General features: G+C 41.6%; 1 protein-coding gene across 4 annotated transcripts in view; it reads left to right on the top strand.

The window, feature by feature from the left end:
- The window catches only part of PRLR (prolactin receptor), a 175,904-nt gene that overhangs the window by 50,546 nt on the left and 111,948 nt on the right, over positions 1-13,410 (top strand). For 2 of the 4 annotated variants that reach the window (XM_019930157.3, XM_019930161.3), the window contains exon 2: positions 3,087-3,231. The exons of the other annotated variants lie outside the window; for them this stretch is intronic. The gene's annotated coding sequence lies outside the window, so the exon portion shown is untranslated. The remainder of the gene's footprint in view (positions 1-3,086; positions 3,232-13,410) is intronic. 4 annotated transcript variants of the gene reach the window in all.

Raw genomic sequence — 13,410 nt, 5'->3', positions numbered from 1 at the left:
GTGATTTGTAATGTTCTCATAAATACAGCTTCTTTCTTTAAATATTGTATTTCTAAGAAACTTTAGGGCATTGTTAAAATGTGGTTTGAATATATTCATAGACAAAAGTCTTTTCTAGCAGACTACACTACCATTTCATAATATAATTCAATGGAATAATGGAACTTTCATCATAGAGCACACTTTGCTAGAATTCATCCGCTCCATTACATTTATGTAAAGTCACACAGTGTAACAACGAACATCAATAACTAAACCACCCCTTCCCAATACTGTTTCCTATGGAACATACAGTGAATTTTTGCATTTTGTATAGGCAGCCAGATTTTAACAGTGTATATTCTGGTTGCAAGCTAGTTCCTTCACAGGCCACATAATTATCCTTGGGCCCCATGAATCATGCGAACTATAGCTAACGGCACAGATATACACCACCTTGATATGAGGTGTTTATGACATATAAGAGCCAAGTGTATTTGGCTTCTAAGGGCAAGTGGGAAGATGGAGAAGGTCCCGTGTGGAAATGTGCCTTAATATCATCTTTCCTAAGGGCTTAGTTTGCAACCAGTGGCAAAAATCTGGTTTCAAGAAGGTTAAACTTGGGGCTTCCCTGGTGGTGCAATGGGTGAGAGTCCGCCTGCCGACACAGGGGACACGGGTTCGTGCCCCGGTCCGGGAAGATCCCACATGCCGCAGAGCGGCTGGGCCCGTGAGCCATGGCCGCTGAGCCTGCGCGTCCGGAGCCTGTGCTCCGCAACGGGAGAGGCCATGACAGTGAGAGGCCCACGTACCGCAAAAAAGAAAAAGTTAAGCATAAAGTTACAACATGACCCAGCAATTCCAATACTAAGTATGTACCCCCAAAATTGAAAACAGATACACAAACAAATATGTGTACATGAATGTTCATAGCAGCACTATTCACACTATCCAAAAGGAAGAAACAACACAAATGTCTATCACCGGATAAAAGGGTAAACAAAATGTAATGATCCAGACAATGGAACAGTATTCAGCCATAGAAAGGAATAAAATACCAACACATACTATGACGTAGATGGATCTCAAAAATATTATGCAAAGTGAAAGGATCCAATCACAAAACACTGTCTATTTGCTGATTCCATTTATATAAAATGTCCAGAATAGGTAAATCCAGAGACGAAAAGTAGATTACTGGTTGCCAGGAGCTTGTGGAGCGGGTCATGGGGAGAAGCAACTATTGATGTTACAGGGTTTCTTTCGGTTGTGATAAAAATGTTCTGAAATTGATTGTAGTGATGGACGCTCAACCTTGAGAACATACCAAAAAAACACTGACTTGTGTGCTTTAAAAAGGTGAATTTTGTGGTATGTGAATTATTTCTTCCTTTAAAAAATTAAAAAGGATTTTTAAAAAGACGAAACTTGGAATCGTTGATGGTTTTTTGAAGCAGATGAGCATGTAGTGAAATTAGTTCTTGGTTTTGGGGAAAGCCATGAAAAAGGATTGTAATTGGGAGAAGTTATAAACAAAGAGATGGATGAGTCAAAGAAGACTGGGAAAGAATTTGATGATAACAAGAGACGGTACACAGGGAGACTAAGTTGAGGTTTATGAAAACAATCAGGCAGATTATATGAGGAGGGTGTGTGTGTGTATTTGTAATATATATATGCACATATATAATATTATACCTTAGATGCTATAGTATATAATTTTATATCTGTATATATATATATATGTATAATGTATATATATTCACATGGGGAAAATTCTCAAAAAATATACCGCCCAAATGTTAACAGCAGTTGTCCCTGTTTAGTACGATTTTGGGTGATTTAATTCCTCTTCTTCCTTTTGCTTCTCAGTATTCTCTTACTTTCTGTGCAGTGATCATAGAGTAATAGTTAAGTAGGAAGTGAAAAAAGTGAGTGTGGAAGGCTGTTGCTTGAGAAAGTGCACTCTCTGATCAGACCAAGAAAGTAGGGGCAGTTTTTGAAGCCTTACTAACTAATAATGCCCTACTTAAGAAGACTTGTCGTCACATTGGGAGAAAACAGAGTAAGGTGGGCATCACTGCAGAAGACTTTGGCATGGCAAGGCCTCTGAAATGCTAATGCTTAAAAGGCTTGTTCTTAGAAATTCTGGAGGCAAAGCATACGACAGTCTTTTTCCTCTTGTTTACCAGGTTCTCCCTTGGTTTGAGGCATCCATATGTATACTCTATAGAAGCCACTAGGTACTTGGCCTATTACAGATCTATCTATGTATCTATCTATGTGTCTATGTTTCTATGTATCTATCATCTATGTATGTATCTATCTATCTATCTTTAATCTTATTATGTCTACAAGGCAGCTGACACCTAGAAGTCATGAAACTTAATTTGCTAAGTCATAAAATAATTTTAAAATCACCCTTAAGATTATACACATGCCAGGCCCTTCACCTGAGCTGAGCATCTATCATTGACTAAGCCAGACCCCTTCTTGCATCTATGGGCTTACAGTCTAGTCAAGCAGGAGCCAGGAAGAAGCTAGTCCACATATGACAAGTCCCATGGGCTTTGTGGAGCTCAGGGTGGGGCTCTTACCCATAATTTCCAGTCTGAAGCTGGAGGGGAGAGACAAGGGCCTCATCTTGGAGGAGTTCACAAGGGTAAAGTCAAGTTGGTAGGTCCCAAAACAGGTTATGGAAACAAGGGCCTGGTCAGACAATAGGAGCCAAGAGGTGGAGCCCAAACAGAGTGGCTTCAACGTGGGGCAGAGGCAAAGGGTTCCCTGGAAAAGGAGGTGGAAGAAAGGGAGTGACAGAGGATGGGGCAAAATGGCAGGGTCTCTGCATCTGGGCCTGGCTTTGAGCTAGAGGAGGTTCACAGCAGCATTGTTTGTAAGAAAAAAATGTGGGAAACACCCATCAACAGGAATGAACAAGTTGATTGGGGGCGTGGGGTTCAAATCATCATGGAAAATTAATAAACCAGAACAGCATGGGTCAACATAGGAAATGAAGAAAAACAAAAAACTACCCTTAAAAGGAATGCATAGTGACAATCATTTCTTTCTTTCCCTTTTCTTTCACAATTTGTTTGCTGACACATCAGTTGACGTGTCTTTTGGTTGAATGTGACACGTCTTTTTGAAGGAACAAGAGGCAGACAAGTTTCAGCTGCCAAAAATAAAAGAGAAACTGGGAAGAATTTAACTTCTGAACTAGAAGGTCACTCTTGCCAGCGGCCTTTGAGGAGGGTAAGGTTCTGCATTTTGTTTCCCAATTTTTTTTTTCCTTAAATAAATAGCCGTGGAATTCAGCCCAGTCTTGCCCCTTGAGTTCTTAAATGATCCTGCCAAATCCCTTAGAATTGAGTTGTGCAGGGTCCAGGAGACCTGCTTTGGCTGTTTCTCCTTCGCTGGAATGACTCTCCCTAGGGAACCAGATCAAAGCTAAGAGAAAAGGCAGGTGATGAAAGGATCCTGTGCCTAAAATAATAATTTCGTTTTGTCTGCCTGCCATCCCACCATCACAGTGAGGGATTTCTAGATTGTAAGAGGCCCTAATAAAGATGAACCCAGCCCTGAAAGATATTGAACTTTATCAGCCGGCATCCAGGTGAAAGTCCCTGGAGATCAAGACTGATAAATAAGCCACAGATGGGATGTGGGGTGGGGATGAGGAAAGAGGGGTGGGAGACAGAGCAAGGACAAAAGGGGCAAAAAGTGTGAATAGGACATACTTCCCCAACCAGTCAAGTTTCTCCAAGGCTCACATTTCTTGAGACCATCTTAAGAACAATTGCAGCAACAAACAACAGCTAGCCAAGCCGAATGTAAGTTGGTGCAGCCACTGTGGAAAACAGTATGGAGGTTCCTCAGAAAACTAAAAATAGAATTACTGTATGATCCAGCCATCCCACTCCTGGGCATATAGCTGGAGAAAACTATAATTCAAAAAGATACATGCAACCCCCGCGTTCATAGCAGTACTATTCACGATAGCCAAGACGTGTAAGCCATGTAAATGTCCATCAACAGATGAATGGATAAAGAAGATGGGGTACATATATACAATGGAATATTAGCCATAAAAAAGAACAAAATAATACCATTTGCAGCAACATGGATGCAACTAGAGATTATCATACTAAGTGAAATAAGTCAAAAAGAGAAAGACAGGGCTTCCCTGGTGGCGCAGTGGTTGAGAGTCCGCCTGCCGATGCAGGGGACACGGGTTCGTGCCCCGGTCCGGGAAGATCCCACATGCCGTGGAGCGGCTGGGCCCGTGAGCCATGGCCGCTGAGCCTGCGCGTCCGGAGCCTGTGCTCCGCAACGGGAGAGGCCACAACAGTGAGAGGCCCGCGTACCGCAAAAAAAAAAAAAGAGAAAGACAAACACCATATGATATCACTTATAGGTGGAATCTAAAACATGACACAAATGAACCTAGCTATGAAACAGAAACAGAATCATGGACATAGAGAACAGACTGGTGGTTGCCAAGGGGGAGAGGGTCAGGGGAGGGAAGTTGGGATTAGCAGATGTAAGCTTTTATATATAGAATGGATAAACAACAAGGTCCTACTGTATAGCACAGAGAACTATATTCAATATCCTATGATAAACCATAATGGAAAAGAATATTAAATATATATATATATATGTATGTATGTATAACTGAATCACTTTGCTATACAGCAGAAATTAACACAACATTGTAAATCAACTATACTTCAATTTTAAAAAATTAAAACTTAAAAAGAAAGCCAGGCAATAAATAAATGAGAGAAAAAGAAAATCTAAACCACACAGCCTAAGTATCAGAAACTTTCTTATTATCCACAAAGTTAAAGCAAAAATGAATTGGTTACATTTTCATAGACTCCTTTCCTGAACCAGAAGCCATTTCTGCTTCAATAAAAATATTAACTTTTTCCTCAGAACAAATCAAGTCCTGTCACTCTGGAGGACAAAGTGCTTCCAGCAGTGAAAGCAGACACGAGGCTCCACTATGGGTCGCGGTCAACAGGGTCCATCAGTGTGGGGAGGGACCTCTTGCTGCTGCGGAAACTGGGGAGACTGGAGTGGTCCTCACAGCACAGGGGCCCTGCAGGGACAGGGCAGTTTGAGAAGGGCTCCATGGTGTGAGAAGACCATTCGGAACCACAGGAGAACGGAGTATCAGGGTGAGAACAGTTCTACCCCAACTCCCAAAGGGAGAATTGTGCTGAAAGGACCAACTGGAGGGAAGCAATGACCTTCAGTCAGCCCCAGGTGACCTCACAGTAGTGCAGCAGGGGGAAAAATGCCTCAAACTCTCCTTCCTTCCCTCCGTCTCCTGCCAAGGCTGCCTGGGGGCCAAATTCATCCTAGAAGTCAGAAGGCAAGAGAGCCCCTCGAAGCAGTCCAGATAGCCAGAGCAGGAAGCATCGTTTTAGCTATTCTAGAAACATACTCCTCACAGGCACCGAACCCCTCTTGGTAAACAACCTGCTTGCTGTGGTTGGGGGAGAAGAAATAGACAGTTTTTTTGTTTGTTTGTTTATTTTTTAACGTCTTTATTGGAGTATAATTACTTAACAATGTTGTGTTAGTTTCTGCTGTATAACAAAGTGAATCAGCTATATGTATACACATATCCCCATATCCCCTCCCTCTTGCATCTCCCTCCCACCCTCCGTATCCCACCCCTCTAGGTGGTAACAAAGCACCAAGCTGATTTCCCTGTGCTATGCGGCTACTTCCCACTAGCTACCTATTTTACATTTGGTAGTGTATATATGTCCATGCCACTCTCTCACTTCGTCCCAGCTTACCCTTCCCCCTCCCCGTGTCCTCAAGTCCATTCTCTACACCTGTGTCTTTACTCCTGACCTGCCCCTAGATTCTTCAGAACCTTTTTTTTTAGATTCCATATATATGTGTTAGCATATGGTACTTGTTTTTCTCTTTCTGACTTACTTCACTCTGTATGACAGTCTCTAGGTCCATCCACCTCACTACAAATAACTCAGTTTCGTTTCATTTTATGGATGAGTAATATTCCATTGTATATATGTGCCACATCTTCTTTATCCATTCTTCTGTCGATGGACACTTAGGTTGCTTCCATGTCCTGGCTATTGTAAATAGTGCTGCAATGAACATTGTGGAATATGACTCTTTGTGAATTATGGTTTTCTCAGGGTATATGCCCAGTAGTGGGATTGCTGGGTCATATGGTAGTTCTATTTGTAGTTTTTTCAGGAACCTCCATACTGTTCTCCATAGTGGCTGTATCAATTTACATTCCCACCAAAAGTGAAAGAGGGTTCCCTTTTCTCCACACCCTCTCCAGCATTTATTGATCGTAGATTGTTTGATGATGGCCATTCTGACTGGTGTGAAGTGATACCTCATTGTAGTTTTGATTTGCATTTCTCTAATGATTAGTGATGTTGAGCATCATTTCATGTGTTTGCTGGCAATCTGTATATCGTCTATGGAGAAATGTCTATTAAGGTCTTCTGCCCATTTTTGGATTGGGTTGTTTGTTTTTTAGATATAGAGCTGCATGACCTGCTTGTATATTTTAGAGATTAATCCTTGGTCAGTTGCTTCATTTGCAAATATTTCCTCCCATTCTGAGGGTTGTCTTTTCATCTTGCTTATGGTTTCTTTTGCTGTACAAAAGCTTTTAAGTTTCATTAGGTCCCATTTGTTTGTTTTTATTTCCATTTCTTTAGGTCAAAAATGATCTTGCTGTGATTTATGTCATAGAGTATTCTGCCTATGTTTTCCTCTAAGAGTTTTATAGTGTCTGGTCTTACATTTAGGTCTTTAATCCATTTGGAGTTTATTTTTGTGTATGGTGTTAGGGAGTGTTCTAATTTCATTCTTTTACATGTAGCTGTCCAGTTTTCCCAGCAGCACTTATTGAAGAGGCTGTCTTTTCTCCATTCTTGCCTCCTTCATCAAAGATAAAGTGACCATATGTGTGTGGGTTTATTTCTGGGCTTTCTATCCTGTTCCATTGATGTATATTTCTCTTTTTCTGCCACTACCATACTGTCTTGATTACTGTAGCTTTGTAGTATAGTTTGAAGTCTGGGAGCCTGATTCCTCCAGCTCCGTTTTTCTTTCTCAATATTGATTTGGCTATTTGAGGTCTTTTGTGTTTCCATACAAATTGTGAAATTTTTTTGTTCTAGTTCTGTGAAAAATGCCATTGGTAGTTTGATAGGAGTTGCATTGAATCTGTAGATTGCTTTGGGTAGTATAGTCATTTTCACAATGTTGATTCTTCCAATCTAAGAACATGGTATATCTCTCCATCTGTTTGTATCATCTTTAATTTCTCTCATAAATGTCTTATAGTTTTCTGCATACACGTCTTTTGTCTCCTTAGCTAGGTTTATTCCTAGTTATCTTATTCTTTTTATTGCAATGGTAAATGGCTGTGTTTCCTTAATTTCTCTTTCAGATTTTCATCATTAGTGTATAGGAATGCAAGAGATTTCTATGCATTAATTTTGTATCCTGCTAATTCACCAAATTCATTGGTTAGTTCTAGCAGTTTTCTGGTAGCATCTTTAGGATTCTCTATGTATAGTATCATGTCATCTGCAAACAGTGACAGCTTTACTTCTTCTTTTCCGATCTGGATTACTTTTATTTCTTTTTCTTCTCCGATTGCTGTGGCTAAAATTTCCAAAACTATGTTGAATAATAATGGTGAGAGTGGACAACCTTGTCTTTTTCCTGATCTTAGAGGAAGTGGTTTCAGTTTTTCACCATTGAGAACGATGTTGGCTGTGGGTTTGTCATATATGGCCTTTATTATGTTGAGGCAAGTTCCCTCTATATCTCGTGGTTTATCAATTTTGTTTATCTTCTCAACGAACCAGCTTTTAGTTTTATTGATTTTAGCTATAGTTTCCTTCATTTCTTCTTCATTTATTTCTGATCTGATCTTTATGATTTCTTTCCTTCTGCTAACTTTGGGGATTATTTGTTCTTCTTCCTCTAATTGCTTTAGGTGTAAGGTTAGGTTGTTTACTTGAGATGTTTCCTGTTTCTTGAGGTAGAACTTTATCACTATAAACTTCCCTCTTAGAACTGCTTTTGCTGCACCTCATAGGTTTTGGGCCATCATGTTTTCATTGTCATTTGTTTCTAGGTATTTTTTGATTTCCTCTCTGATTTCTTCAGTGATCTCTTGGTTATTTAGTACTGTATTGTTTAGCTTCCATATGTTTGTATTTTTTACAGATTTTTTCCTGTAATTGATATCTAGTCTCCTAACATTGTGGTTGGAAAAGATACTGACATTATTTAAATTTTCTTAAATTTACCAAGGCTTGATTTGTGACCCAAGATATGATCTGTCCTGGAGAATATTCCATAAGCACTTGAGAAGAAAATGTATTCTGTTGTTTTTTGATGGAATGTCCTATAAATATCAATTAAGCTCATCTTGTTTAATATGTCATTTAAAGCTTGTGTTTCCTTATTTATTTTCATTTTGGATGACCTGTCCATTGGTGAAAATAGGGTGTTAAAGTCCCCTACTATGATTGTGTTACTGTCGATTTCCCCTTTTATGGCTGTTAGCATTTGCCTTATGTATTCAGGTGCTCCTATGTTGGGTGCATAAATATTTACAATTATTATCTCTTCTTCTTGGATTGATCCCTTGAGCATTATGTAGTGTCCTTCTTTGTCTCTTGTAATAGCCTTTATTTTAAAGTCTATTTTGTCTGATATGAGAATTGCTACTCCAGCATTCTTTTGATTTCCACTTGCATGGAATATCTTTTTCCATGCCCTCACTTTCAGTCTGTACGTGTCCCTAGGTCTGAAGTGAGTCTCTGGTAGACAGCATATATACAGGTCTTGTTTTTGCCTCCATTCAGCCAGTCTATGTCTTTTGGTTGGAGCATTTAATCCATTTACATTTAAGGTAATTATCAATATGTATGTTCCTATTACCATTTTCTTAATTGTTTTGGGTTTATTATTATAGGTCTTTTCCTTCTCTTGTGTTTCCTGCCTAGAGAAGTTCTTTAGCATTTGTTGTAAAGCTGGCTTGGTGGTGCTGAATTCTCTTAGCTTTTGCTTGTCTGTAAAGGTTTTAATTTCTCTGTCGAATCTGAATGAGATCTTTGCTGGGCACAGTAATCTTGGTTGTAGGTTTTTCCCTTTCATCACTTTAAATATGTCCTGCCACTGCCTTCTGGCTTGCAGAGTTTCTGCTGAAAGATCAGCTGTTAGCCTTATGGGGATTCCGTTGTATGTTATTTGTTGCTTTTCCTTGCTGCTTTTAATATTTTTTCTTTGTATTTAATGTTTGAAAGTTTGATTAATATGTCTTGGTGTGTTTCTCCTTGGATTTATCCTGTATGGGACACTCTGCATTACCTGGACTTGATTGATTATTCCCTTTCCCATATTAGGAAAGTTTTCAGCTATCATCTCTTCAAATATTTTCTCAGTCCCTTTCTTTTTCTCTTCTTCTGGGACCCCTATAATTCGAATGTTGGTGTGTTTAATGTTGTCCCAGAGGTCTCTGAGACTGTCCTCAATTCTTTTCATTCTTTTTTCTTTATTCTGCTCTGTGGTAGTTATTTCCACTACTTTATCTTCCAGGTCACTTATCTGTTCTTCTGCCTCAGTTATTCTGCTATTGATTCCTTCTAGAGAATTTTTAATTTCATTTGTTGTTTTGTTCCTCATTGTTTGTTTTCTCTTTAGTTCTTCTAGGTCCTTGTGAAATGTTTCTTATATTTCCTCCATTCTCTTTCCAAGATTTTGGATCATTTTTACTACCATTGCTCTGAACGTTTTTTCAAGTAGACTGCCTATTTCCTCTTCATTTGCTTGGTCTGGTGGGTTTTTACTTTGCTCCTTCATCTGCTGTGTTTCTCTGTCTTCTCATTTTGCTTAACTTACTGTGTTTTGGGTCTCCTTTTCACAGACTGCAGGTTTGTAGTTCCCGTTGTTTTTCATGTCTGCCCCCAGTGGCTAAGGTTGGTTCAGTGGTTTGTGTAGGCTCCCTGGTGGAGGGAATTGGTGCCTGTGTTCTGGTGGATGAGACTGGATCTTGTCTTTCTGATAGGTAGGACCATGTCCAGTGGTGTATTTTGGGGTCTCTGTGAACTTATTATGATTTTAGGCAGCCTCTCTTCTAATGGGTGGAGTTATGTCCCTGTCCTGCTAGTTGTTTGGCATAGGGTTGCCAGCACTGGAGCTTGCTGGTCGTGAGTGGAGCTGGGTCTTAGCGTTGAGATGGAAGTGTCTGGGAGAGTGCTCACCGATTGATATTACATGGGGCCTGGAGGTCTCTGGTGGTCCAATGTCCTGAACTTGGCTCTCCTACCTCAGAGGCTCAGGCCTGATGCCCAGCCAGAGCACCAAGACCCTGTCAGCCTCATGGCTCAGAAGAAAAGGGAGAAAAAAAAAAGAGAAAGAAAAAAAATAAAATAAAATAAAGTTATTAAAATAAAAAATATTATTTAAAAAATTAAGAAGTAATATGAAAAAGAAGAGAGCAATAAAACCAATAAACAAATCCAGCAATGATAACAAGCACTAAAACCTATACTAAGATAAACCTAAAAATCTGAAACTAGTCTGTCGTAGGTACAAACCCCAAGTCTACAGTTGCTCCCAACATCCACTGCCTGAATTTTGGTTGATTCATTGTCTATTTAGGTATTCCTCAGATGCAGGGTACATCAAGTTGACTGTGGAGATTTAATCTGCTGCTCCTCAGGCTGCTGGGAGAGATTTCCCTTTCTCTTCTTTGTTCACACAGTTCCTGGGGTTCAGCTTTGTATTTGGCCCCGCCTCTGCATGTAGGTCGCCTGAGGGCGTCTGTTTTTGCCCAGACAGGACGGGGTTAAAGAAGCGGCTGATTCGGGGGCTCTGGCTCACTCAGGCTGGGGGGGAGGGAGGGGTACGGTTGCAGGGCGAGCCTGCAGTGGTAGAGACCGGTGAGACGTTGCAACAGCCTGAGACACACCATGTATTCTCCTGGGGATGTTGTCCCTGGATCACGGGACCCTGGCAGTGGTGGGCTGCACAGGCTCCCAGGAGGGGAGGTGTGGATAGTGACCTGTGCTTGCACACAGGCTTCTTGGTGGCTGCAGCAGCGGCCTTAGCGTTTCATGCCCATCTCTGGGGTCCATGCTGATAGCCACAGCTCACGCCCATCTCTGGAGCTCGTTTAGGCGGTGCTCTGAATCCCCTCTCCTCGCACAGCCTGAAACAATGGTCTCTTGCCTCTTATGCAGTTCCAGACTGTTTCCCAGACTCCCTCCCGGCTAGCTGTGGCGCACTAGCCCCCTTCAGACTGTATTCACGCAGCCAACCCCAGTCCTCTCCCTGTGATCCGACCGAAGCCCGACCCTCAGCTCCCAGCACCCTCCCGCCCCGGCGGGCGAGCAGACAAGCCTCTCGGGCTGGTGTGTTAGTCAGCACCGATCCTCTGTGCGGGAATCTCTCCACTTTGCCCTCCACACCCTTGTTGCCATGCTCTCCTCCGTGGCGCCGAAGGTCCCCCGCTCCAACACCCGCAGGCTTCGCCCGTGAAGGGGCTTCCTAGTGTGTGGAAACCTTTCCTCCTTCACAGCTCCCTCCCACTGGTGCAGGTCCCGTCCCTATCCTTTTGCCTCTGTTTATTCTTTTTTCTTTTGGCCTACCCAGGTACGTGGGGGGTTTCTTGCCTTTTGGGAGGTCTGAGGTCTTCTGCCAGCGTTCAGTAGGTGTTCTGTAGGAGTTGTTCCACATGTAGATGTATTTCTGGTGTATCTGTGGGGAGGAAGGTGATCTCCGCGTCTTACTCCTCCACCACCTTGAAGGTCTCCCGCGGATAGTTTGTTTTTTGTATTACCATAACTTATTGAATACATAGTACAGCTTTGCTCTGGTTTAAGAAACCCTGGTGTTTCAAAACACACACTTAGATGAGATTATTTACACCAAGGAAAAGAAACCTTTACTTTTTCAAAATGAAGTTTCTTTAAAAGCTATCTCCCAGAGTGAGTGGAACCAAGGGCTTATTTAGAAACTCTGGTGGTCCCTAGGGAAGACGTTTTAAGAAAGGCCCCTTCGGGCTTCCCTGGTGGTGCAGTAGTTGAGAGTCTGCCTGCCAATGCAGGGGACACGGGTTCGAGCACTGGTCTGGGAGGATCCCACATGCCGTGGAGCAACTAGGCCCATGTGCCACAACTACTGAGCCTGCGCGTCTGGAGCTTGTGCTCCACAACAAGAGAGGCCGCGATAGTGAGAGGCCTGCACACCGTGATGAAGAGTGGCCCCCCACTTGCCACAACTAGAGAAAGCCCTCGCACAGAAACGAAGACCCAACACAGCCAAAAATAAATAAATATTAAAAAAAAAAGGCCCCTTCACCTAATGCATATGATGAGTTCTAATGATGCCTGAAGTCTGTTCCCACCACCAGATCAGTTCTTTTCCTGAGATTCAAATTTTGCGATCAAAATCCACAGCCTACACACTGCTGCTTGTATTGTAGCACATAGCATCTATCCTATCACTTCAATTCGGGTGATTTCTTAAATGGATTATGGGATCATAACTGTATGTTCTCAACAGAACCTCTTGACTAAGCCAAAATTTTACATTCTTCTAAACCTCCATGGATCAGTTTTCCTTAGTGATATTCTGTAACACTACACCGTAGGAAATTAAGTGGCAGCATCTGAAAGAAATACTCTCCCTATCATAGAGACTGAGCCTTAGACTAAAACGTTAGGCAGCACACAGGAAACTCACGCTATAGATGAGTTCAGAGAAGTGCTTCAGGCTGCTTGCATTTAGGAGTGCTAAGTGCAGACTCTGCAAGCAAAGTGGCCACCGTGAAAGAGCACACTGTGGAGAAGTGGAAAGCATTCCATACCACCTGATGATGTGTGAGTACTAAGTGGTGTCTAGGAGTTGTGTGATAATTCAGAAAGTTTCGGGTAACAAACAAAGTGGAAGCCAATCTAGTGGGTAGTGGTAAATCAGTAATTGATTTGAGATCTTTCACAATATTGCCTCATAAGGGTCTTTAGTAAAGTTGTTTCAGTGACCACACCGCTCTCCAAGATGGCCATGGTCAAACAAGAGGTACTGTGAATGTCATGGGGGGATATGCAGTGTGGCTCCTTTGTGGTTAAGCTCTCGGTACAGATCCATTTCACACTACTATGAATTCATATCGTCATTATTAATTTACATCATTAGGACTCCTGCTGTTCCAAAGTCACTGTCTTGAGATTTCCTGGACCATTCTCAGGAATCAGAAGCTGGTGTACAGAAATTAATATTTTTATATTGACCCAATTACCACACCAAGTACTTATAAGCATGAAATGTCTTTTTGCCTTAGTGAGAAACTAATAAAGAAAACCTTGAATATCTAATAAAATAAAATCTTTCTGTATAGAT

This window comes from Tursiops truncatus, chromosome 3 (assembly GCF_011762595.2).
Source record: "Tursiops truncatus isolate mTurTru1 chromosome 3, mTurTru1.mat.Y, whole genome shotgun sequence".
In the NCBI taxonomy this organism is placed as follows: domain Eukaryota; kingdom Metazoa; phylum Chordata; class Mammalia; order Artiodactyla; family Delphinidae; genus Tursiops; species Tursiops truncatus.
Note: the sequence above shows the minus strand (reverse complement) of the source record. Positions and strands in the feature narration are given on the sequence as shown.